This window comes from Atractosteus spatula (genome assembly GCF_055471065.1).
Source record: "Atractosteus spatula isolate fAtrSpa1 chromosome 26 unlocalized genomic scaffold, fAtrSpa1.hap1 SUPER_26_unloc_1, whole genome shotgun sequence".
In the NCBI taxonomy this organism is placed as follows: domain Eukaryota; kingdom Metazoa; phylum Chordata; class Actinopteri; order Semionotiformes; family Lepisosteidae; genus Atractosteus; species Atractosteus spatula.
In genome coordinates, this window is record NW_028296644.1 from 1,858,783 (window position 1) to 1,882,619 (window position 23,837).

At 44.6% G+C, this 23,837-nt stretch overlaps 1 non-coding gene across 1 annotated transcript; it reads right to left on the minus strand.

The window, feature by feature from the left end:
* Positions 1-20,977: 20,977 nt before the first annotated feature.
* On the minus strand, positions 20,978-21,051 carry trnat-ugu (transfer RNA threonine (anticodon UGU)). The gene has a single exon. It is a non-coding gene; the product is annotated as a tRNA-Thr (tRNA).
* Between the last annotated feature and the right edge of the window lie 2,786 nt (positions 21,052-23,837).

The window sequence follows — 23,837 nt, forward strand, 5'->3', positions numbered from 1 at the left end:
CACATTTTAACCTGCTTAGTATTTTTATTTATATGGAATTTTACCACTAAAGGGAAATTTTAGAAGCTAAGCATAAAACGCAGAGGAGCATAAACAATATTAATTTAGGAACATAAATATCTTACGTAAACTGCATGTTGCTGGTATTGGTATTTTAAAGAAAAAATACACACCAATATTCCATTTCTCCCTAAACATTTTAAGCATCAAAGTCTTACGTGGTTGACCTGCCGACCATATTACTGGAATATCTGTATTGCTGTTTCAGTAGATGTCATAGGACTTACCTTGGTGGCGAGATGGCTTAAGTGACTGATTTACAATATAAAAGTGAAGGCAGGAGTGCAAATCCAGCAATCACTGTGAGTTTTCTTTTAACCAAAACACTTCTTTGAAAAACTAAAATAGCAAATATTATGGACACTACAGTATATTGACATTTTTTATATTTCAAAAATACTCCAATGTAACTGCTGGTGCAGGAACAGCACATTTTTCAAAACGTGTTTTTCAGCCGAGATAAACACGTTTTTGCAAACTTTGGACTACCAATATATCTGCTGAGCTCAAAAGAGCAAACTGAGTCAACTCTTAGCCCAACAGTGTAGAAGTTGTCAAAACGTCTTTTTCAGCCGAGATTGACACGTTTTTGCAACTTTGGGCACTCCAATGTAACTGCTGGGGCAGGAACAGCAAATTTTTCAAAACGTGTTTTTCGGCCGAAATAAACGTGTTTTTAAAAACTTTGAAATCCCAGTGTATCTGCTTGGCTCAGAAGAGCACACTGAGTCAGCTCTTAGCCCCACTGTGCAGATGTTGTCAAAATGTTTTCAGCCGAGATAAACACGTTTTTTCAGCCTTGAGCACCCATATGTAACTGCTGAGGTCAGAAGAGCACTCTTGTCAAAATATGTTTTTCAGCCGAGATAATGCGTTTTTGCAAACTTTTCAATCCCAATGTAACTGCTGGGCTCAGAAGAGCACACTGAGTCAGCTCTTAGCCCCATTGTGCAGAAGTTGTCAAAACGTGTTTTTCAGCGCAAGATAAACGCCTTTTTCAATCTGGAGCAAACCAATGTAACTCCTGGGCTCAGAAGAGCACACTGAGTCAGCTCTTAGCCCCATTGTGCAGAAGTTGTCAAAACGTGTTTTTCAGCCCAAGATAAATGCATTTTTCAATCTGGAGCTTCCCAGTGTAACTGCTGGGCTCAGAAGAGCACACTGAGTCAGTACTTAGCCCCACTGTGCAGAAGATGTCAAAACGTGTTTTTCAGCTCGAGATAAACGCGTTTTTCAGTGTGGAGCATCCCAATGTAACTGCTGGGCTCGGAAGAGCACACTGAGTCAGCTCTTAGCCCCACTGTGCAGAAGATGTCAAAACGTGTTTTTCAGCTCAAGATAAACGCGTTTTTCAAAATGAAGCTCTCCAATGTAACTGCTGGGCTAAGAAGAGCACACTGAGTCAGTACTTAGTCCCATTGTGCAGAAGTTGTCAAAACCTGTTTTTCAGTTCGAGATAAACTCGTTTTTCAATCTAGAGCATCCCAATGTAACTGCTTGGCTCAGAAGAGCACACTGAGTCAGCTCTTAGCCCCACTATGCAGAAGTTTTCAAAATGTGTTTTTCAGCCTGAGATAAATGCTTTTTTCAATCTGGAGCTTCCCAATGTAACTCCTGGGCTCAGACGAACTCACTGAGTCAGCTCTTAGCCCCATTGTGCAGAAGTTGTCAAAATGTGTTTTTCAGCCCAAGATAAATGCATTTTTCAATCTGGAGATTCCCAAAGTAACTGCTGGGCTCAGAAGAGCACACTGAGTCAGTACTTAGCCCCATTGTGCAGAAGTTGTCAAAATGTGTTTTTCAGCTCAAGATAAACGCGTCTTTCCATATGAAGCTCTCCAATGTAACTGGTGGGCTCAGAAGAGCACACTGAGTCAGTACTTAGTCCCATTGTGCAGAAGTTGTCAAAACCTGTTTTTCAGCCTGAGATAAACGCGTTTTTCAATCTAGAGCATCCCAATGTAACTGTTGGGCTCAGAAGAGCACACTGAGTCAGCTCTTAGCCCCATTGTGCAGAAGTTGTCAAAACGTGTTTTTCAGATCGAGATGAACGCCTATTTCAATCTGGAGCATCCCAATGTAACTGCTGGGCTCAGAAGAGCACACTAAGTCAGCTCTTAGCCCCATTGTGCAGAAGTTGTCAAAACGTATTTTTCAGATCGAGATGAACGTCTTTTTCAATCTGGAGCATCCCAATGTAACTGCTGGGCTCGGAAGATCACACTGAATCAGCTTTTAGTCCCATTGTGCAGAAGTTGTCAAAAGCAGTTTCTCAGCCTGAGATAAACGCCTTTTTCAACCTGGAGCGTCCCAATGTAACTGCTGGGCTCAGAAGAGCACACTGAGTCAGCTCTTAGCCCCACTGTGCAGAAGTTGTCAAAACGTGTTTTTCAGCCCAAGATAAACGCGTTTTTCAATCTGGAGCTTCTCAATGTAACTGCTGGGTTCAGAAGAGCACACTGAGTCAGTACTTAGCCCCACTGTGCAGAAGTTGTCAAAATGTGTTTTTCAGCCCGAGATAAACGCCTTTTTTCAACCTGGAGCGTCCCAATGTAACTGCTTGGCTCAGAAGAGCACACTGAGTCAGCTCTTAGCCCCACTGTGCAGAAGTTTTCAAAATGTGTTTTTCAGCCTGAGATAAATGCTTTTTTGAATCTGGAGCATCCCAATGTAACTGCTGGGCTCAGAGGAGCTCACTGAGTCAGCTCTTAGCCCCATTGTGCAGAAGTTGTCAAAACGTATTTTTCAGATCGAGATGAACGTCTTTTTCAATCTGGAGCATCCCAATGTAACTGCTGGGCTCGGAAGATCACACTGAGTCAGCTCTTAGCCCCATTGTGCAGAAGTTGTCAAAACGTATTTTTCAGATCGAGATGAACGCCTTTTTCAACCTGGAGCATCCCAATGTTACTGCTGGGCTCAGAAGAGCACACTGAGTCAGTACTTAGCCCCACTGTGCAGAAGTTGTCTAAATGTATTTTTTAGACCAAGATAAATGCGTTTTTCAATATGAAGCTTCCCAATGTAACTGCTGGGCACAGAAGAGCACAGTGAGTCAGCTCTTAGCCCCATTGTGCAGAAGTTGTCAAAACGTGTTTTTCAGCCCAAGATAAACGCGTTTTTCAATCTGGAGCATACCAATGTAACTGCTGGGCTCAGAAGAGCACATTGAGTCAGCTTTAGCCCCACTGTGCAGAAGTTGTCAAAACGTGTTTTTCAGCCCAAGATAAACGCGTTTTTCAATCTGGAGCAAACCAATGTAACTCCTGGGCTCTGAAGAGCACAATGAATCAGCTTTTAGCCCGACTGTGCAGAAGTTGTCAAAATCAGTTTTTCAGCCCAAGATAAACGCGTTTTTCAATCTGGAGCATCCCAATGTAACTGCTGGGCTCAGAAGAGCACACTGAGTCAGTACTTCTCCCCACTGTGCAGAAGATGTCAAAACGTGTTTTTCAGCTCGAGATAAACGCGTTTTTCAGTGTAGAGCTTCCCAATGTAACTGCTGGGCTCAGAAGAGCAAACTGAGTCAACTGTAAGCCCTACTGTGCAGAAGTTGTCAAAACGTGTTTTTCAGCCGAGATAAAGCGTTTTTGCAACCTTGAGCACCCCAACGTAAATGCTAATGTCAGAAGAGCAAACTGAGTCAGCTGTTAGCCCCACAGTTCAGAAGTTGTCAAAACGTGTTGTTTTCAGTCAAGATAAACGCGTTTTTGAAACCTTGAGCACCCCAATGTTACTGCTTGGCTAAGAAGAGCACTTTCAGTCATCTCTTAGCCCCACATTGTAGAAGTTGTCAAAACGTGATTTTCAGCCGAGATAATGCGTTTTTGCAAACTTTTGAATCCCAATGTAACTGCTGGGCTCAGAAGAGCCCACTGAGTCAGCTCTTAGCCCTGTTGTGCAGAAGTTGTCAAAACGTATTTTTCAGATCGAGATGAACGCCTTTTTCAATCTGGAGCATCCCAATGTAACTGCTGGGCTCAGAAGAGCCCACTGAGTCAGCTCTTAGCCCTTTTGTGCAGAAGTTGTCAAAACGTATTTTTCAGAACGAGATGAACGCCTTTTTCAATCTGGAGCATCCCAATGTAACTGCTGGGCTCAGAAGATCACACTGAATCAGCTTTTAGTCCCATTGTGCAGAAGTTGTCAAAACCAGTTTCTCAGCCAGAGATAAACGCCTTTTTCAACCTGGAGCGTCCCAATGTAACTGCTGGGCTCAGAAGAGCACACTGAGTCAGTTCTTAGCCCCACTGTGCAGAAGTTTTCAAAATGTGTTTTTCAGCCTGAGATAAAAGCTTTTTTCAATCTGGAGCATCCCAATGTAACTCCTGGGCTCAGACGAACTCACTGAGTCAGCTCTTAGCCCCATTGTGCAGAAGTTGTCAAAACGTGTTTTTCAGCCCAAGATAAATGCATTTTTCAATCTGGAGCTTCCCAATGTAACTGCTGGGCTCAGAAGAGCACAATGAGTCAGTACTTAGCCACACTGTGCAGAAGTTGTCAAAATGTGTTTTTCAGCTCAAGATAAACGCGTCTTTCCATATGAAGCTCTCCAATGTAACTGGTGGGCTCAGAAGAGCACACTGAGTCAGTACTAAGTCCCATTGTGCAGAAGTTGTCAAAACCTGTTTTTCAGTCTGAGATAAACGCGTTTTTCAATCTAGAGCATCCCAATGTAACTGTTGGGCTCAGAAGAGCACACTGAGTCAGCTTTTAGTCCCATTGTGCAGAAGTTGTCAAAACCAGTTTCTCAGCTCGAGATAAATGCCTTTTTCAACCTGGAGCGTCCCAATGTAACTGCTGGGCTCAGAAGAGCACACTGAGTCAGCTCTTAGCCCCATTGTGCAGAAGTTGTCAAAACGTGTTTTTCAGATCGAGATGAACGCCTATTTCAATCTGGAGCATCCCAATGTAACTGCTGGGCTCAGAAGAGCACACTAAGTCAGCTCTTAGCCCCATTGTGCAGAAGTTGTCAAAACGTATTTTTCAGATCGAGATGAACGTCTTTTTCAATCTGGAGCATCCCAATGTAACTGCTGGGCTCGGAAGATCACACTGAATCAGCTTTTAGTCCCACTGTGCAGAAGTTGTCAAAAGCAGTTTCTCAGCCTGAGATAAACGCATTTTTCAACCTGGAGCGTCCCAATGTAACTGCTGGGCTCAGAAGAGCACACTGAGTCAGCTCTTAGCCCCACTGTGCAGAAGTTGTCAAAATGTGTTTTTCAGCCCGAGATAAACGCCTTTTTCAACCTGGAGCGTCCCAATGTAACTGCTTGGCTCAGAAGAGCACACTGAGTCAGCTCTTAGCCCCATTGTGCAGAAGTTGTCAAAACGTATTTTTCAGATCGAGATGAATGTCTTTTTCAAACTGGAGCATCCCAATGTAACTGCTGGGCTCAGAAGAGCACACTGAGTCAGCTCTTAGCCCCATTGTGCAGAAGTTGTCAAAACGTATTTTTCAGATCGAGATGAACGTCTTTTTCAATCCGGAGCATCCCAATGTAACTGCTGGGCTCGGAAGAGCACACTGAATCAGCTTTTAGTCCCATTGTGCAGAAGTTGTCAAAAGCAGTTTCTCAGCCTGAGATAAACGCATTTTTCAACCTGGAGCGTCCCAATGTAACTGCTGGGCTCAGAAGAGCACACTGAGTCAGCTCTAAGCCCCATCGTGCAGAAGTTGTCAAAACGTGTTTTTCAGCCCAAGATAAATGCATTTTTCAATCTGGAGCTTCCCAATGTAACTGCTGGGCTCAGAAGAGCACACTGAGTCAGTACTTAGCCCCACTGTGCAGAAGTTGTCAAAATGTGTTTTTCAGCTCAAGATAAACGCGTTTTTCAATATGAAGCTCTCCAATGTAACTGCTGGGCTAAGAAGAGCACATTGAGTCAGTACTTAGTCCCATTGTGCAGAAGTTGTCAAAACCTGTTTTTCAGTTCGAGATAAACTCGTTTTTCAATCTAGAGCATCCCAATGTAACTGCTTGGCTCAGAAGAGCACACTGAGTCAGCTCTTAGCCCCAATATGCAGAAGTTTTCAAAATGTGTTTTTCAGCCTGAGATAAATGCTTTTTTCAATCTGGAGCATCCCAATGTAACTCCTGGGCTCAGACGAACTCACTGAGTCAGCTCTTAGCCCCATTGTGCAGAAGTTGTCAAAACGTGTTTTTCAGCCCAAGATAAATGCATTTTTCAATCTGGAGCTTCCCAATGTAACTGCTGGGCTCAGAAGAGCACACTGAGTCAGAACTTAGCCCCATTGTGCAGAAGTTGTCAAAATGTGTTTTTCAGCTCAAGATAAACGCGTCTTTCCATATGAAGCTCTCCAATGTAACTGGTGGGCTCAGAAGAGCACACTGAGTCAGTACTTAGTCCCATTGTGCAGAAGTTGTCAAAACCTGTTTTTCAGTCTGAGATAAACGCGTTTTTCAATCTAGAGCATCCAAATGTAACTGTTGGGCTCAGAAGAGCACACTGAGTCAGCTTTTAGTCCCATTGTGCAGAAGTTGTCAAAACCAGTTTCTCAGCTCGAGATAAACGCCTTTTTCAACCTGGAGCGTCCCAATGTAACTGCTGGGCTCAGAAGAGCACACTGAGTCAGCTCTTAGCCCCATTGTGCAGAAGTTGTCAAAACGTGTTTTTCAGATCGAGATGAACGCCTATTTCAATCTGGAGCGTCCCAATGTAACTGCTGGGCTCAGAAGAGCACACTAAGTCAGCTCTTAGCCCCATTGTGCAGAAGTTGTCAAAACGTATTTTTCAGCCCAAGATAAACGCGTTTTTTAATCTGGAGCATCCCAATGTAACTGCTGGGCTCGGAAGATCACACTGAATCAGCTTTGAGTCCCATTGTGCAGAAGTTGTCAAAAGCAGTTTCTCAGCCTGAGATAAGGCCTTTTTCAACCTGGAGCATCCCAATGTAACTGCTGGGCTCAGAAGAGCACACTGAGTCAGCTCTTAGCCCCAATGTGCAGAAGTTGTCAAAACGTGTTTTTCAGCCCAAGATAAACGCGTTTTTCAATCTGGAGCTTCCCAATGTAACTGCTGGGTTCAGAAGAGCACACTGAGTCAGTACTTAGCCCCACTGTGCAGAAGTTGTCAAAATGTGTTTTTCAGCCCGAGATAAACGCCTTTTTCAACCTGGAGCGTCCCAATGTAACTGCTTGGCTCAGAAGAGCACAATGAGTCAGCTCTTAGCCCCACTGTGCAGAAGTTTTCAAAATGTGTTTTTCAGCCTGAGATAAATGCTTTTTTGAATCTGGAGCATCCCAATGTAACTGCTGGGCTCAGACGAGCTCACTGAGTCAGCTCTTAGCCCCATTGTGCAGAAGTTGTCAAAACGTATTTTTCAGATCGAGATGAACGTCTTTTTCAATCTGGAGCATCCCAATGTAACTGCTGGGCTCGGAAGATCACACTGAATCAGCTTTTAGTCCCATTGTGCAGAAGTTGTCAAAAGCAGTTTCTCAGCCTGAGATAAACGCCTTTTTCAACCTGGAGCATCCCAATGTTACTGCTGGGCTCAGAAGAGCACAGTGAGTCAGCTCTTAGCCCCATAGTGCAGAAGTTGTCAAAACGTGTTTTTCAGCCCGAGATAAACGCGTTTTTCAATATGAAGCTTCCCAATGTAACTGCTGGGCACAGAAGAGCACAGTGAGTCAGCTCTTAGCCCCATTGTGCAGAAGTTGTCAAAACGTGTTTTTCAGCCCGAGATAAACGCGTTTTTCAATCTGGAGCATACCAATGTAACTGCTGGGCTCAGAAGAGCACATTGAGTCAGCTTTAGCCCCTCTGTGCAGAAGTTGTCAAAACGTGTTTTTCAGCCCGAGATAAACGCGTTTTTCAATCTGGAGCAAACCAATGTAACTCCTTGGCTCTGAAGAGCACAATGAATCAGCTTTTAGCCCGACTGTGCAGAAGTTGTCAAAATCAGTTTTTCAGCCCAAGATAAACGCGTTTTTCAATCTGGAGCATCCCAATGTAACTGCTGGGCTCAGAAGAGCACACTGAGTCAGTACTTCTCCCCACTGTGCAGAAGATGTCAAAACGTGTTTTTCAGCTCGAGATAAACGCGTTTTTCAGTGTAGAGCTTCCCAATGTAACTGCTGGGCTCAGAAGAGCAAACTGAGTCAACTGTAAGCCCTACTGTGCAGAAGTTGTCAAAACGTGTTTTTCAGCCGAGATAAAGCGTTTTTGCAACCTTGAGCACCCCAACGTAAATGCTAATGTCAGAAGAGCAAACTGAGTCAGCTGTTAGCCCCACAGTTCAGAAGTTGTCAGAACGTGTTTTTCAGCCGAGATAAACGCGTATTTGCAACCTTGAGCATCCAATGTAACTGCTTGGCAATGAAGAGGTCACTGAATCAGCTCTTAGCCCCACATTGTAGAAGTTGTCAAAACGTGTTTTTCAGCCGAGATGAATGCATTTTTGCAATCTTGAGCACCCCAATGTAACTACTAAGGTCAGAAGAGCAAACTGAGTCAGCTGTTAGCCCCACAGTTCAGAAATTGTCAAAACGTGTTGTTTTCAGTCAAGATAAACGCGTTTTTGAAACCTTGAGCACCCCAATGTTACTGCTTGGCTAAGAAGAGCACACTCAGTCATTTCTTAGCCCCACATTGTAGAAGTTGTCAAAACGTGATTTTCAGCCGAGATAATGCGTTTTTGCAAAGTTTTGAATCCAAATGTAACTGCTGGGCTCAGAAGAGCCCACTGAGTCAGCTCTTAGCCCTGTTGTGCAGAAGTTGTTAAAACATGTTTTTCAGCCCAAGATAAACGCTTTTTTCAATCTGGAGCTTCCCAAAGTAACTGCTGGGCTAGAAGAGCACACTAAGTCAGTACTTAGCCCCACTGTGCAGAAGTTGTCAAAATGTGTTTTTCAGCCCAAGATAAACGCCTGTTTCAATCTGGAGCATCACAATGTAACTGCTGGGCTCAGAAGAGCACACTGAATCAGCTCTTAGCCCCACTGTGCAGAAGTTGTCAAAATGTGTTATTCAGCTCAAGATAAATGCATTTTTCAATGTGTAGCATCCCTATGTAACTGGTGGGCTCAGAAGAGCACACTGAGTCAGTACTTAGCCCCACTGTGCAGAAGATGTCAAAATGTGTTTCTCAGCTCGAGATAAACGCGTTTTCAGTGTGGAGCATCCCAATGTAACTGCTGGGCTCAGAAGAGCACACTGAGTCAGCTCTTAGCCCCACTGTGCAGAAGTTTTCAAAATGTGTTTTTCAGCCTGAGATAAATGCTTTTTTCAATCTGGAGCATCCCAATGTAACTGCTGGGCTCAGACGAACTCACTGAGTCAGCTCTTAGCCCCATTGTGCAGAAGTTGTCAAAACCTGATTTTCAGATCGAGATAAACGCCTTTTTCAATCTGGAGCTTCCCATTGTAACTGCTGGGCTCAGAAGAGCACACTGAGTCAGCTATTAGCCCCAGTGTGCAGAAGTTGTAAAAACGTGTTTTTCAGCCTGAGATAAACGTGTTTTTCAATATGGAGCATCCCAATGTTACTGCTGGGCTCAGAAGAGCACACTGAGTCAGCTCTTAGCCCCACTGTGCAGAAGATGTCAAATCGTGTTTTTCAGCTCGAGATAAACGCGTTTTTCAATCTGGAGCATCCCAATGTAACTGCTGAGCTCAGAAGAGCACACTGAGTCAGCTCTTAACCCCATTGTGCAGGAGTTGTTAAAACGTGTTTTTCACCCAAGATAAACGCATTTTTCAATCTGGAGCAAACCAATGTAACTCCTGGGCTCAGAAGAGATTAATGAATCTGCTTTTAGCCCCACTGTGCAGAAGTTGTCAAAATGTGTTTTTCAGCCCAAGATCAACGCGTTTTTCAATCTGGAGCATCCCAATGTAACTGTTGGGCTCAGAAGAGCACAATGAATCGGCCTCTAGCCCCACTGTGCAGAAGTTGTCAAAATGTGTTTTTCAGCTCGAGATAAACGCGTTTTTTTTCATTGAGCACCCCAATTTAACTGCTGGACTCAGAAGAGCAAACTGACTCAGCTGTAAGCCCCACCGTGCAGAAGTTGTCAAAACGTGTTTTTCTGCCCGAGATAAACGCTTTTTTCAATGTGGAGCATCCCAATGTAACTGCTGGGCTCAGAAGAGCACACTGAGTCAGCTCTTAGCCCCATTGTGCAGAAGTTGTCAAAACGTGTTTTTCAGCCCAAGATAAATGCGTTTTTCAATCTGGAGCTTCCCAATGTAACTGCTGGGCTCAGAAGAGCCCACTGAGTCAGTACTTATCCCCACTGTGCAGAATTTGTCAAAATGTGTTTTTCAGCTAAAGATAAACGCGTTTTTCAATATGAAGCTCTCCAATGTAACTGCTGGGCTCAGAAGAGCACACTGAGTCAGCTTTTAGTCCCATTGTGCAGAAGTTGTCAAAACCTGTTTTTCAGCTCGAGATAAACGCGTTTATCAATCTAGAGCATCCCAATGTAACTGTTGGGCTCAGAAGAGCACACTGAGTCAGCTTTTAGTCCCATTGTGCAGAAGTTGTCAAAAGCAGTTTCTCAGCCCAAGATAAACACGTTTTTCAATCTGGAGCTTCCCAATGTAACTGCTGGGCTCAGAAGAGCCCACTGAGTCAGATCTTAGCCCCATTGTGCAGAAGTTGTCAAAACGCGTTTTTCAATCTGGAGCTTCCCAATGTAACTGCTGGGCTCAGAAGAGCCCACTGAGTCAGATCTCAGCCCCACTGTGCAGAAGTTGTCAAAACGAGTTTTTCATCCCGAGATAAACGCTTTTTTCAGTCTGGAGCATCCCAATGTAACTGCTTGGCTCAGAAGAGCACACTGAGTAAGCTCTCAGCCCCACTGTGCAGAAGTTGTCAAAACGTGTTTTTCAGCCCGAGATAAACGCCTTTTTCAACCTGGAGCGTCCCAATGTAACTGTTTGGCTCAGAAGAGCAGACTGAGTCAGCTCTTAGCCCCACTGTGCAGAAGTTGTCAAAACGTGTCTTTCAGATCGAGATAAATGCTTTTTTCAATCTGGAGCATCCCAATTAACTGCTGGGCTCAGACGAGCTCACTGAGTCAGCTCTTAGCCCCATTGTGCAGAAGTTGTCAAAACGTGTTTTTCAGATCGAGATAAACGCCTTTTTCACCTGGAGCTTCCTATTCTAACTGCTGGGCTCAGAAGAGCACACTGAGTCAGCTATTAGCCCCAGTGTGCAGAAGTTGTAAAAACATGTTTTTCAGCTAGAGATAAACGTGTTTTTCAATCTGGAGCATCCCAATGTTACTGCTGGGCTCAGAAGAGCACACTGAGTCAGTACTTAGCCCCACTGTGCAGAAGTTGTCAAAATGTATTTTTCAGCCGAGATAAAGCCTTTTTGCAACCTTGAGCACCCCAACGTAACTGCTAATGTCAGAAGAGCAAACTGAGTCAGCTGTTAGCCCCACAGTTCAGAAGTTGTCAGAACGTGTTTTTCAGCCGAGATAAACGCGTATTTGCAACCTTGAGCATCCAATGTAACTGCTTGGCAATGAAGAGGTCACTGAATCAGCTCTTAGCCCCACATTGTAGAAGTTGTCAAAACGTGTTTTTCAGCCGAGATGAACGCATTTTTGCAATCTTGAGCACCCCAATGTAACTACTAAGGTCAGAATAGCAAACTGAGTCAGCTGTTAGCCCCACAGTTCAGAATTTGTCAAAACGTGTTGTTTTCAGTCAAGATAAACGCGTTTTTGAAACCTTGAGCTTCCCAATGTTACTGCTTGGCTAAGAAGAGCACACTCAGTCGTCTCTTAGCCCCACTGTGCAGAAGTTGTCAAAATGTATTTTTTAGCCCAAGATAAACGCGTTTTTCAATAGTAAGCTTCCCAATGTAACTGCTGTGCTCTGAAGAGCACATTGAGTCAGCTTTAGCCCCACTGTGCAGAAGTTGTCAAAACGTGTTTTTCAGCTCGAGATAAACGCGTTTTTCTACTGCAGCATCCCAATGTAACTGCTGGGCTCAGAAGAGCACACTGAATCAGCCTCTAGCCCCACTGTGCAGAAGTTGTCAAAACGTGTTTTTCAGCCCGAGATAAACGCCTTTTACAATCTGGAGCATCACAATGTAACTGCTGGGCTCAGATTAGCACACTGAGTCAGCTCTTAGCCCCATTGTGCAGAAGTTGTCAAAATGTGTTTTTCAGCTCACGATAAACGCGTTTTTCAATATGAAGCTCTCCAATGTAACTGCTGGGCTCAGAAGAGCACACTGAGTCAGCTCTAAGCCCCACTGTAAAGAAGTTGTCAAAACGTGTTTTTCAGCTCGAGATAAACTCATTTTTCAATCTGGAGTATTTCAATGTAACTCTGGGCTCAGAAGAGCACACTTAGTCAGCTCTTGGCCCCATTGTGCAGAAGTTGTCAAAACGTTTTTTTCACCCAAGATAAACGCCTTTTTCAATCTGGAGAAAACCAATGTAACTCCTTGGCTCAGAAGAGCTGAATGAATCAGCTTTTAGCCCCACTGTGCAGAAGTTGTCAAAATGTGTTTTTCAGCCCAAGATCAACATGTTTTTCAATCTGGAGTGTCCCAATGTAACTTCTGGGCTCAGAAGAGCACACTGAGTCAGCTCTCAGCCCCACTGTGCAGAAGTTGTCAAAACGTGTTTTTCAGCCCGAGATAAACGCGTTATTCAATCTGGAGCATCACAATGTAACTTCTGGGCTCAGAAGAGCACACTGAATCAGCCTCTAGCCCCACTTTGCAGAAGTTGTCAAAATGTGTTTTTCAGCCCGAGATAAACGCCTTTTTCAACCTGGAGCATCCCAATGTAACTGCTGGGCTCAGAAGAGCACACTGAGTCAGCTCTCAGCCCCACTGTGCAGAAGTTGTAAAAATGTGTTTTTCAGCCCGAGATAAACGCGTTTTTCAATCTGGAGCTTCCCAATGTAACTGCTGGGCTCAGAAGAGCACACTGAGTCAGTACTTAGCCCCACTGTGCAGAAGTTGTCAAAATGTGTTTTTCAGCTCAAGATAAACACGTTTTTCAATATGAAGCTCTCCAATGTAACTGCTGGGCTCAGAAGAGCACACTGAGTCAGCTCTTAGCCCCACTGTGCAGAAGTTGTCAAAATGTGTTTTTCACCCGAGATAAACGCCTTTTTCAATCTGGAGCAAACCAATGTAACTCCTGGGCTCAGAAGAGCTTAATGAATCAGCTTTTAGCCCCACTGTGCAGAAGTTGTCAAAATGTGTTTTTCAGCCCAAGATCAACACGTTTTTCAATCTGTAGCATCCCAACGTAACTGCTGTGCTCAGAAGAGCACACTGAGTCAGCTCTTAGCCCCATTGTGCAGAAGTTGTCAAAACGTGTTTTTCAGCCCGAGATAAACGCGTTTTTCAATCTGGAGCATCCCAATGTAACTGCTGGGCTCAGAAGAGCACACTGAGTCAGCTTTAACCCCATTGTGCAGAAGTTGTAAAAACGTGTTTTTCAGCTCGAGATAAATTCTTTTTTCAATCTGGAGCATCCCAATGTAACTGCTGGGCTCAGAAGAGCACACTGAATCATGCTGGGAGAGCGGGAGTCTGAGACCCCTGTGAAACCTCTATTGGGGAAAAGGGAGAATTCAGGTTGAGGCCTTTCATAGATTTTTAATTGTGGTTAGAACAAATGTGTAAAGAATGTGGGGTTGTATGATGATGGGATGTGGGATGGCACATACCGAACTGTATGACAAAGATGATCCCGTGATGTGGACTGCCCTGCCCCTTGGATACTGATCTAGGGGCATACTACACTGGGAAAGTGTGCCAGACTGTAATTGCCTCACTAGGGGTAAGTTGGAAGTCACATTTCCCCCAACACCCACAGTCTGAAAGACCAACTAAGGAAATATCAACTGAAGGAACACCGTGCGTAGATGCTCTACATGCAGTCCTGTGCGGTTTGCGGGCTGGAGCAAACGGAACTGTGAGACTGAGCCCATTTGAGATCATTACGGGCAGCCAAAGAAACTCCCTTGAGGCCAAGTTTGGCTAACGCACTGATGAATTTACTAACTCTCTATTAAAGTGTTGTAGGTTTGTTAACTGAAGCGGTGCACAGGGCTCGTGAACAGGTGCCGGACGCTTGGGGACCTCCAGTAGAGGGGAGACACTACCGGATACCTGGCGAGTGGGTGTAGGTGAAGAAGAGATACCCTGCCAGACGTTGCAATCCTGCTGGGAGGGACCATATCAAGTGCCACCAACTACTGACTGTGCCATCTGAGTGACAGGATGAGATCGCTGGATCCGCGCATCGCACTTTCACCGACCCACGGCACCAGAGACTGAGTGAACAGAAAGAAGGATGTTGTTACCGTTTCTGTGTCTGATGCTTCCTAAGACCAACAGTGTGCTTGTTAGGCCTGAGGAGCATTACTGGGGATATGGTATCAATACATTCCAGGTGTTGGCATATCTATTCAGCCAAAAAATTATAATCGGAGTTGGGTCAATATTGCTGTTCCAAGATCCTGACGATAGATCTCCACACGGCTGAGGTCTGCGTTTGGGTCCTGGGGTAGGACTTTATGTATTTGTAGGATTAGGATTGTTTTATGTGTATAATTGTAACTATCACTTGTACAAAAAGATCAATAACATCTTGTTGTAACCGTGGAACGCACAATGTCATGGTAATGCATGCCTGTACATCTAAAAAGGAAAGATCTGCCCTGATATTGTATGTGTAAAAATAGGCAGTCCTGACGTATGCCATATTTTATAAGGGGGGAATGAAGTAAGAGACAAGATGTTAAAAGGGTTAATAACTTAAGTCAGTTCTGCCTGAAAATTAGACTTCTAAGCAACAGGGGTTTATGGCAGGAAAGGGGGTTAACTGATAAGGATTCCAGATGCGAGCAAGGAACCCCCTGGGGGCATAATCTTAAACTGACCATTTGGCCAGGGCCTCTTAACTGGCCAAATACCATGACCCCCCCCCCTTACCATAATATCGAATGACGTCTGAAGCAGCAAGCAAGGACTATATAACCTAAAAGTTTGTACCGGCACATCCAACAATACTTTGGTTTTGTTGTTTCTTGCGAGAAACAAGACTTCGGCTTTATTGTTCCTTGCATGCAATAAACTCATCTGTTTTACTTCATCTCGGGAACAAGAACCTTATTCTTTCTGTTACAACAGGGGTAACACTTCAAGGTGCCTTACAGTTGTAGGAAGTGATTAGAGACGATTCGTGGCGTGTGCTTGATCCCATATACTGTACGCCCCGGGTTGCAGTACTAGGATGTAGTACAATACCGCTTCAGCACGTAACAGCGTCATATGCAAGTGCGGGACGTGAGGGTTTCATCTTGCAGACTCTACTTCTCTCCTGTAGAAGTAAAGCAGGGCTTGCTGGGTGAGCTTTTGTTCTGGTAAATTAGGTCACGTGTCATGTTCAATTACTTCTTCTAAACACAACATTTGCTGGTGCTAGCTTTCCCCATGAAAAGAGACATTTCCCTTACAGTACATGACATATCATTTTTTTTCTATCAATAAGTATAGAAATAAAACAAAAGAAAAAACGGTGTCGCCAAAGAATGCACAGCTCTGTCGACTTGGGGAGGTGTCAAGGGCATTGAGCTCCTTGGACATGAAAAGTGCCAGATAAAATGCCATTTCTCATCATTTCTCTTGGCGTCAGTTCTGCTATTAAATGGGACGGAGGCAAAGGGCTCAGAGAGCAGGATAAGTGCACACCGAACGCAGATGTGTCCAAGTGTCTGTAAAAGCGCGGTGCTCCGCTGGCGCTGTTCCCTAGTGGCTTAAAGTGCCTGCCTGGTAAGCAGGTGACCCTGGGTCTGAATACCAGTGGTGCCTCTCTCTGTGTCTTGTTGTGCTGAATGTATCATTTCAGACAAACATGTACAGCTTGGTTCAGTTTAATGCAAGAATTCATTTCCTTTCTGGAAGAACTTGTTTTTGAAGAAATCCATACAGCTTGTGAAAGATGAAATCCATTTCTTGGTTGTCAGTGGAAAATATTGCCGGCTGCAAGAAGCGCAAGTGATTGTTTTCCTTGACCATAAACCTGCAAATGTAGTGAGTGCAAAAGGCCCTCAGTTTCTGTGGTGCAATCGGTTAGCGCGTTTGGCTGTTAATCGAACAGTTGTTGGTTCAAGCCCACCCGGGGACGTGTGTCTCAGTTTTTCCAATGTAAACATCATCACCGCTAAAGAAGATGGCGCAGAAGGCTCCACAGCCGAAACGTTGTGCTTCTTTTCTTCTCTTCTCAGCATGGAGTAAACCTTTGCTTGATCCTTTGCAGCCTACGCATGCTGACGCAGCTACCTTTCTCTTAACGCGCCTCAATCATTATTCACCAAAACGATCAGCAGAATATGTCGCCTTTGTGGTGATGTCACTCCTCTGCTTCACAAATGTCCTTAGTGACAGGCCATTTCTTTCGGCCATTTTTCCGGAGCGGTTATTGATTGCTCCATCATTTCCCTCATGCTTTCCATCACTAGATTGAAAAAAAAACAGAAACAGGCTGACAGGACGACAATCAAATTGCAAAAACTCATCAAAGCACTCGATAGAGTATTTGAACCCACAAGTAGCTACGAGCAACTTTGTCCTGGCTTGCATGAAAGTTGGAAAATGTCAAAAAGAAAAAGATGGTGGCTTTTTCATATTCGTTCTTTTATTTTTAGTTCGTTGGCTCTTCTGTCCATTGTCCTCCTGCCTGGCTCTTGACCTGTGACTGTCTGAATGCACACAGTAGACTTTCAGGCGGGGGATTTGTCCTGAGCCTCTGTGAAAGACCCACCCACCCCCATAAATAACTGTTCTTTCTACGACTGACCAATGCACCACGAGTGCCCCTGTCGGTCTACCAATCACGTACCACAGTATTGCGCGTCATCGTGTGTCACAATTTGCAAGGACGTAGCCAATTACCCGCGGTACGTGTCTGTGCCACGCACTTTGAATGGCTCCATCTGTATGTCATTTTTAAGCCATTTTTTTGACCACGCACGAATATTCTTTTTTCCATATCTTCGCAATGGAAACTCAGAACGCCTTCAAACCAAATGCATTTTAAAGACCATGACTTATGAAAATTTTCACACTCTCTACATCAAACTATCAGTGAGCCAATTATCTTTTTTTAAACCTCCGATTTTTCAATGATGCATAATTACGCACTAACTGGAACCTGGTGGACCACTCTATACACATGTTCACAATGTGAGAAAGACTGCTCAATACGGTTTTGTTCGAAAAACCTCTATATCACCATAGGAAGCAGAACAGTGCAGTTTCCAATTCCCCAGACTGTAAGCATGGGACCAAAGCTTTGTTTGATTTCTGAAACCCTTTCTTTGTATCCTGCTTTCATTCAGGTAAGGGTCAACTATATACACAATACTGCTGACAGCAGGAAAATTAAAAATATTCTTTACTCAGCAGCATATTAAAAACAGCTCCCATGATGTACCAACCGATTTTTTACACAGAAGGCTGACACAGCTTTGCGTTCTGAATCTCTTTTTCTCGTGCTTTTATTTAATGTGGCACTATGCACTGGGATAGGGGAATGCTGTTCAGAAGACAATAGCATTCAAACCACAGCACCCACAATGCTGCAAGTAAGTGTTTTACACACTAAGCAGGTCCTCTGACCTTTCCAAGCCTTGCTTTGGCTTGTGAAACCTTTTTGTTTTATATTGGCACCATGAGACATGAAATACACTGGGATAGTGGGGTCTTCTTCATGACTCAATTTCTTTTTAAGCACAACACCCACTTTGCTGCAGTTAAGTGTTTCACATACTAGGCCGGTCCTCTGACCTTTCCCAGCTTTGTTTTGGGTTGTGAAACTTTTCTTTATTTTTTAATGATTTTTTGAATATAGCACTACAGGTAATATACTGAAATAAGGGGGTCTTCTTTAAAATGCATCTGGTTTGAAGGCGTTCTGTGTTTCCATTGTGTTGATATGGACAAGAGAATATTAGTGAGTTGTCAAAAAAATGTCATAAAAACGACAAAGTGAAGGCTGTGAAAACAGTCACAATGTACTTTATACACAAAGCAAGTGTTCTCGTAACCCTAGGAGGTTTCGTGAAAACGCTACTGGCATGCCAAAATCGTTATCGAACTTTACCCTGGTGCATGCCGGGAGGAATTCATGCACTACAGATGAAAGGGGGCAGGCACGTACAGTTCACATTGAAGCCACAAGTACTCTTCTCGGATGTTGCACAAACAAATCCTAATGTCCTGAAAGCATTGCAGCATGTTTGTGTCTCTCTTCCTGTAGCTGCAGGACGACTGAAACGAATGGACAATCACAATCTGTGGCGTTTAGCGTGACATAGTCTTGCAGGCATCGTGCTGTCTCACTGCAATACTATACCACTCGAGGAAACAGTCCATCTGGCCATGAAACTCATTTGAACGTCTAGCTACAGTTACTAACAATATCATGATTTATTCACAATATGTGGAATCAGCACGTCCCAGAGACAGCTTCCGATATCGTGAGCATTCTCTGATGGTGTGCTGCATGGCTTCTGGGTGTGTACATTGGTGGTATAGTGGTGAGCAAAGCTGCCTTCCAAGCAGTTGACCCAGGTTTGATTCCCAGCCAACACATTGGTGAATATTTTCAAATGCTGTGATGAACCTAGGAATGCAACTAGCAAAGCCCAACCTTTTGAAAGAGCTAAAGCACTGCAAAACTGAATTGGGGAGAATCTTACTGGGGATTCTGAGCGATGACTGTGTAACCAGGTGGTTATGGAGGGGATATTTGAAATCTGACACTGAAATTGGTAGCTGTCTCTTTAAGACATGCACGTATGAGTGACATCAGCATGCCAGTAATTGTGGGAGTGGACATCGTACAGTTGAGCGTGGTCTGTGGCTACGCATGATGTGAATGCAAAGAGCATGTTAAAATAAGACTGATGTTCTGTGCATCTTGGATTAGGCGAGATCAAAGAGGAAATTGCCACTACCATATTTTTTGCTTTGTCTTTGTTATTATAGTATATATAATAACAAAGAGCTATAGTAGCTCTTTGTGCATCCTGGTGTGTGTATATCTCCAGGTATATCTATGTGAAGCTTTTGAGTTAAAGGTTATACTGCATCCAATCTAAGTTCTGTAACAGAAAATAATACAACCCCTCATTTTTATGATTTCATGCAGATCCAGAATTAAAAAATCCCCATTTAAATTCATTGTAGTACGGTGTGTACTAATTTTGGTACCAGAAATGGGGTATTCTGAGCATTTAGATGAAACTTTGGATGCCGTATAAGGTAAAATAAATAAAAAAATACGGTAGTGGTGAAGAGCTGCACTGCGGGTGTCTGGTCTGCCCAGAGAGGTGGGGGAAGGGACGTCCGGAGCAGGGACCCAGGAGAGGATCGCCAGCAGAACCAGCATTCTGGACTGTTCTAGTGCACGTTGGCAGATACTTTAGTGCTATTTATCACTTTCTGTAGTCAGTCACTGAGTTTGAGTTTGTAGGCATCCTCTCGTGAGGCACCAATAAATGTAGGGGTTTTGTGCATTACAGGGACAATTATTAATTGTAGCAGTAAGTCACAAAATGATTCTTTGATGGCTATTAGAAAAACAACCTTGCGGGATAACACACACACACACGGATACTATTACACGACAATACATTTATTAAGGCATAAAATGTGTATATAAGCATAACAGATCTTATAGCGAGGGTTAGCAGAATACAAAAGGTATATATTCGATCACGAAGAGTTACAAACCAAGAGGGACATACATTCAGTATACCATTCATTTATACCATTTCGTTAATGAGCTTTGATTTCAGCTTCTACACTAGATACTCAAAAGCAAGTACATCACTCATAGGAATTAAACTGATATCAACTGGGGTTGAGGTAACAATTGAATTCTCGAGCTGTAACTCAGAATGTTGAATACTCATCCAATCTGTGTGGATTCAGATCTCCCGCGGACACAAAGAAACAGTGGCAGGCTTGTTGCTGTGTCCAATCAGCATTCTCTGGCCTAGTGTCAGGCAGTGCTGGTTTGGCATGAGGGAAGTGGGAGAGATTCCTGCTGCGACGCTCTGGTAGTAGGCTCTCTGAAGACCGGCTAGTTAGTTCTGGCTTACTAGTGAGAGTTTGTGCACATGAGAAAAGCAACTGCGGGTCCAAGCAGGTCACACTCTTTAGACAGGAAGAAGACCGGTTCGTTCCTGATGTATTGCTAGTGCTGAATCCATACAAGAACGATTCTATAAAACGCTCACCAGATTACGTTTTAAGAAGGAACTGCAGCTCAGGTTCAGCCAAGATCTAAACTCGGATGGCAGGATTCAGAGTCCAGAGTGCGGACTGATGGCGCACGGAGGGTCCATAAAGATCCCTCAGTGATCTTCCGCGTGTTTAAACCGCCAACGTGTGACTACCCTGTCCCCGTGACCTCATTGCTCTGCTCTCGCCTCTGTGCAGCCGAGCCCGACTCATGGTAAAGTGAAAAAAAAAATGCCCTCAACGTGTGATTTTCTCTGGAGCAAGGATAGATGTTACCTTTATATCACTGAACAGAATGTATGAGATGTGGCGGCTAGGTTCAATTTTTTATCCTCTTTAAAAGATTAAGGACTGGGGTGAGCGTGATTCACCACCCTAAGAGCCCGATGTGCGAACCAATTAAGCTGCATAGACTTGGTCATTTAACTATTCTCCATTCGCAGGGTTAAGGTTAATGAGAAAACATTGCTGACTTTTTTTTTGCCAGCCACGAGCGCAGAGTAGCAAGGTTTGTATTTCATCTTTTGCAAGTTGCATCCATTTAAAAAAAAGTCGTTCAAGACAGGAAATTAATACTTGCATTTAATTAAGTCTAGCCGTAGGAGGTTATCCATAATGACCAGTTCTGTACGAGAAGACAGAAAAACAAAAAGGCACCGCTGGGATTCAGACCCAGGATCTCCTGTTTACAAAGCAGGCGCTTTAACCAACTAAGCCACAGCACCCCTGGAGTGCTGTCCTTTTACAACCACTTGGACACACCGCTCTGAGACATCTGCATTCGGTGCGCGCTCCGCCTGCTCGCTGAGCAAGTTGCCACCTTTACATACAAAAGCAACATCGACACCAAGAGAAAGGATGACAAATGGCTTTTTTCTGGAACTTTTCATGTCCAAGGAGCTCAATGTGCTTTCCGTGTACAACAGGGCCACTGAACTCCACACCGGCCACTGAAGCACAGCAGTGGCTTGGTGGCTTGACATCTCCCAAAGAAAATGTTGAAAGCGCATGTGGAACAGAAAAATGACCCTTCGAGTACAAGGGAAAAAAAAAGATCATCTGGAGCACGCCAACACATGTACGGATAGCCCAGTTTTCTCGATGAGGTGGCCAAGTGGTTAAGGCAATGGACTGCTAATCCATTGGGCTTTGCATGCATGGGTTTGAATCCCATCCTTGTCACATTCAGCATCTGACACATGTGCCCATTCAAAGTTGGCCTTGCTTTCTTTTGCTCCGATACTAGAGCAGTACATTTTCTAGCTGTGGCTGAAGATGGTATAGTAGGCTAACATCGGTATCGAGCAGTGACAGTAACAGTTTTTACTGAGAGAGAGAGAGAGGAAGCTCAGAAGATGAGTTTTCTGTAACTGAACAAATAGTCTAGGAATAAGGCAACATCTAACACAAACTAAAGAAAACCAAAGAAGTAAAGAAATAATTTATCATTGAAAAAAAATCAACAAAGCAAACATCTGAAAATCTGAAGACCAACTATAAGACACAGCTACACCTGAAGATAAAGGACCTGAGGAAAAACTTCAAAGAGAAAAATCTTCAAGAAATGAAGAGGAACAAACAGAAAAAAAGGAACAATTAAAACAAGGAAATAGAATAAGAAGACAAGAAAGAAATAAAAAGTACACCAAAGGAAACAAGAAGGAAAGGGAAAATACAAGCAGCATCAAGAGAAGCCAAGAACTCAGCCATAAGCACGAAAAACAACTGGTAAGCCCTGATCTTTCTTCTCCTTATTTGAAGAGGCCTCTAAAATTGAACTGATTTACTAAATAAAAGTTAAAAAAAAGTCTTTAGAAAAAGTTACCTTAAAGTTTAAACTAAACCAAATACCACTTGGGCCCATTAAACTCAAAAGGCCAAAGTTGAAGAACCTGTTCCCAAGCAACAGTGGGGCTGATTGTATTCAAAACGCCCTAGCCAGGCTGTCTTTTTGCTCTTCTCACCTGAGCCGATTGTATTTAAAAGAAGCAAGATGAGTACAGAGCAGAAGACAGCCCCACTGGACCAGCCCTGCCCTCTCAGCACAGTACTCCAATACCCTGAGGACGTGAAAACCGTTAAGACCAGGAAACAGTACAAAGACACATGGATGAAGGAAAATCCAGAGACCCTTATCGCTGACTACTGCCAGGCAGGAGAAAAACACATTAAAACGTGCTCTTCTTTACTGAGCACCCAAATGCCTGGCACACAGCTGTGTGCAAGACATATACAAACACCACGAGAAGGGGCATCAGCAAAGGCAGGCAAATCTCCATAGGGGGTGACAGCGAGCTAGAAGACACTGTCCTGACCGTCAACACTTACCACAATGGTACAGTGATGATAAAGGGCAGTGAGGCTGCTCTGGAGCTATTTGAGGAAAAGTTCACCCACCTGAAATCACAGGCTGACCTGGAGAAACCTCCCCCAGAAACAGGAGAGAGACCCAGTAGCCTGATGCCTACCACACCGGAGAGTTCAGCTCCACCTGACTCTGAGCCCATGAACACAGCCACAGCTACAGAACAGATCAGCGAGAGTGTAGCCCTAGGCAACACTGAATCACACCACCCAGACACACACGGCCCACACCAACCCCCCTATGACCACAGCACAGCGCGCCTCCTGAGAGAGAAACTCTCTGCTCTGGAGCTGGACTTCACTGAGTCCAAGGAACTGATGCTGGGGAGACTCACAGAGGGGCAGACAGCACAACAGCTAAGAGACGAGGTTAACAAACACAGGAACGAATGCAAAACCTCCAACAAACAGCTCAGGGCACAGATGGAAGAGTTGCTTCAGGACAACAGTAAGCTGCAGTCGGAAGTAGCAGAGCTGAGAGAGGAGGTGCAGCTCGCGGAGAGGACAAGCAAGACCCTCAAAGAACAGCTGAGGAAACTCACTACTTCCCACTGCAGCCCCGACTGCAACAGAACAGCCCTGAGGCCCAGAACACACAACACACAACACCCACCCCCAACCCGCAAAGACACACCGACCCCCACACAACCTGACATCCCTACAACCCCCACCACCAACTCCCACTTACCCAGTACCCCCACCGTAGCAAACACCATACCCACTGCACCCCCCGGCATCCCAGATCCACTCACAACATCACTGCCCAAAAGCACATCCACCTTGCCAAACACTCAGGGTGACCCACACACACACCCAGCCCCAGAGACGGCCCCACCCAACACCTCCACCTCACACACTGCACCCCCCATGCAGCCCCCCGCCTGGCAGCACACCAGACACCAGAGACAGATGCACGGAAGTAGCCCTTCTCATTGACTCCAACGGGAAGTACATCGATGAGCACAGGCTCTTCCCAGGACTACAAACAGCAAAGCTCTGGTGTCCGACGACGGAGAAGGCCCTGCAGCTGCTGTCCAGGTCTGTCCTGGGAGCCCCACGGCACATCATCATCCACACCGGCACCAACGATCTGAGGACCTGGAGGGAGCAGGTGGCCCAGTCCATTAGGAGAGTGGCAGAGAGGGCC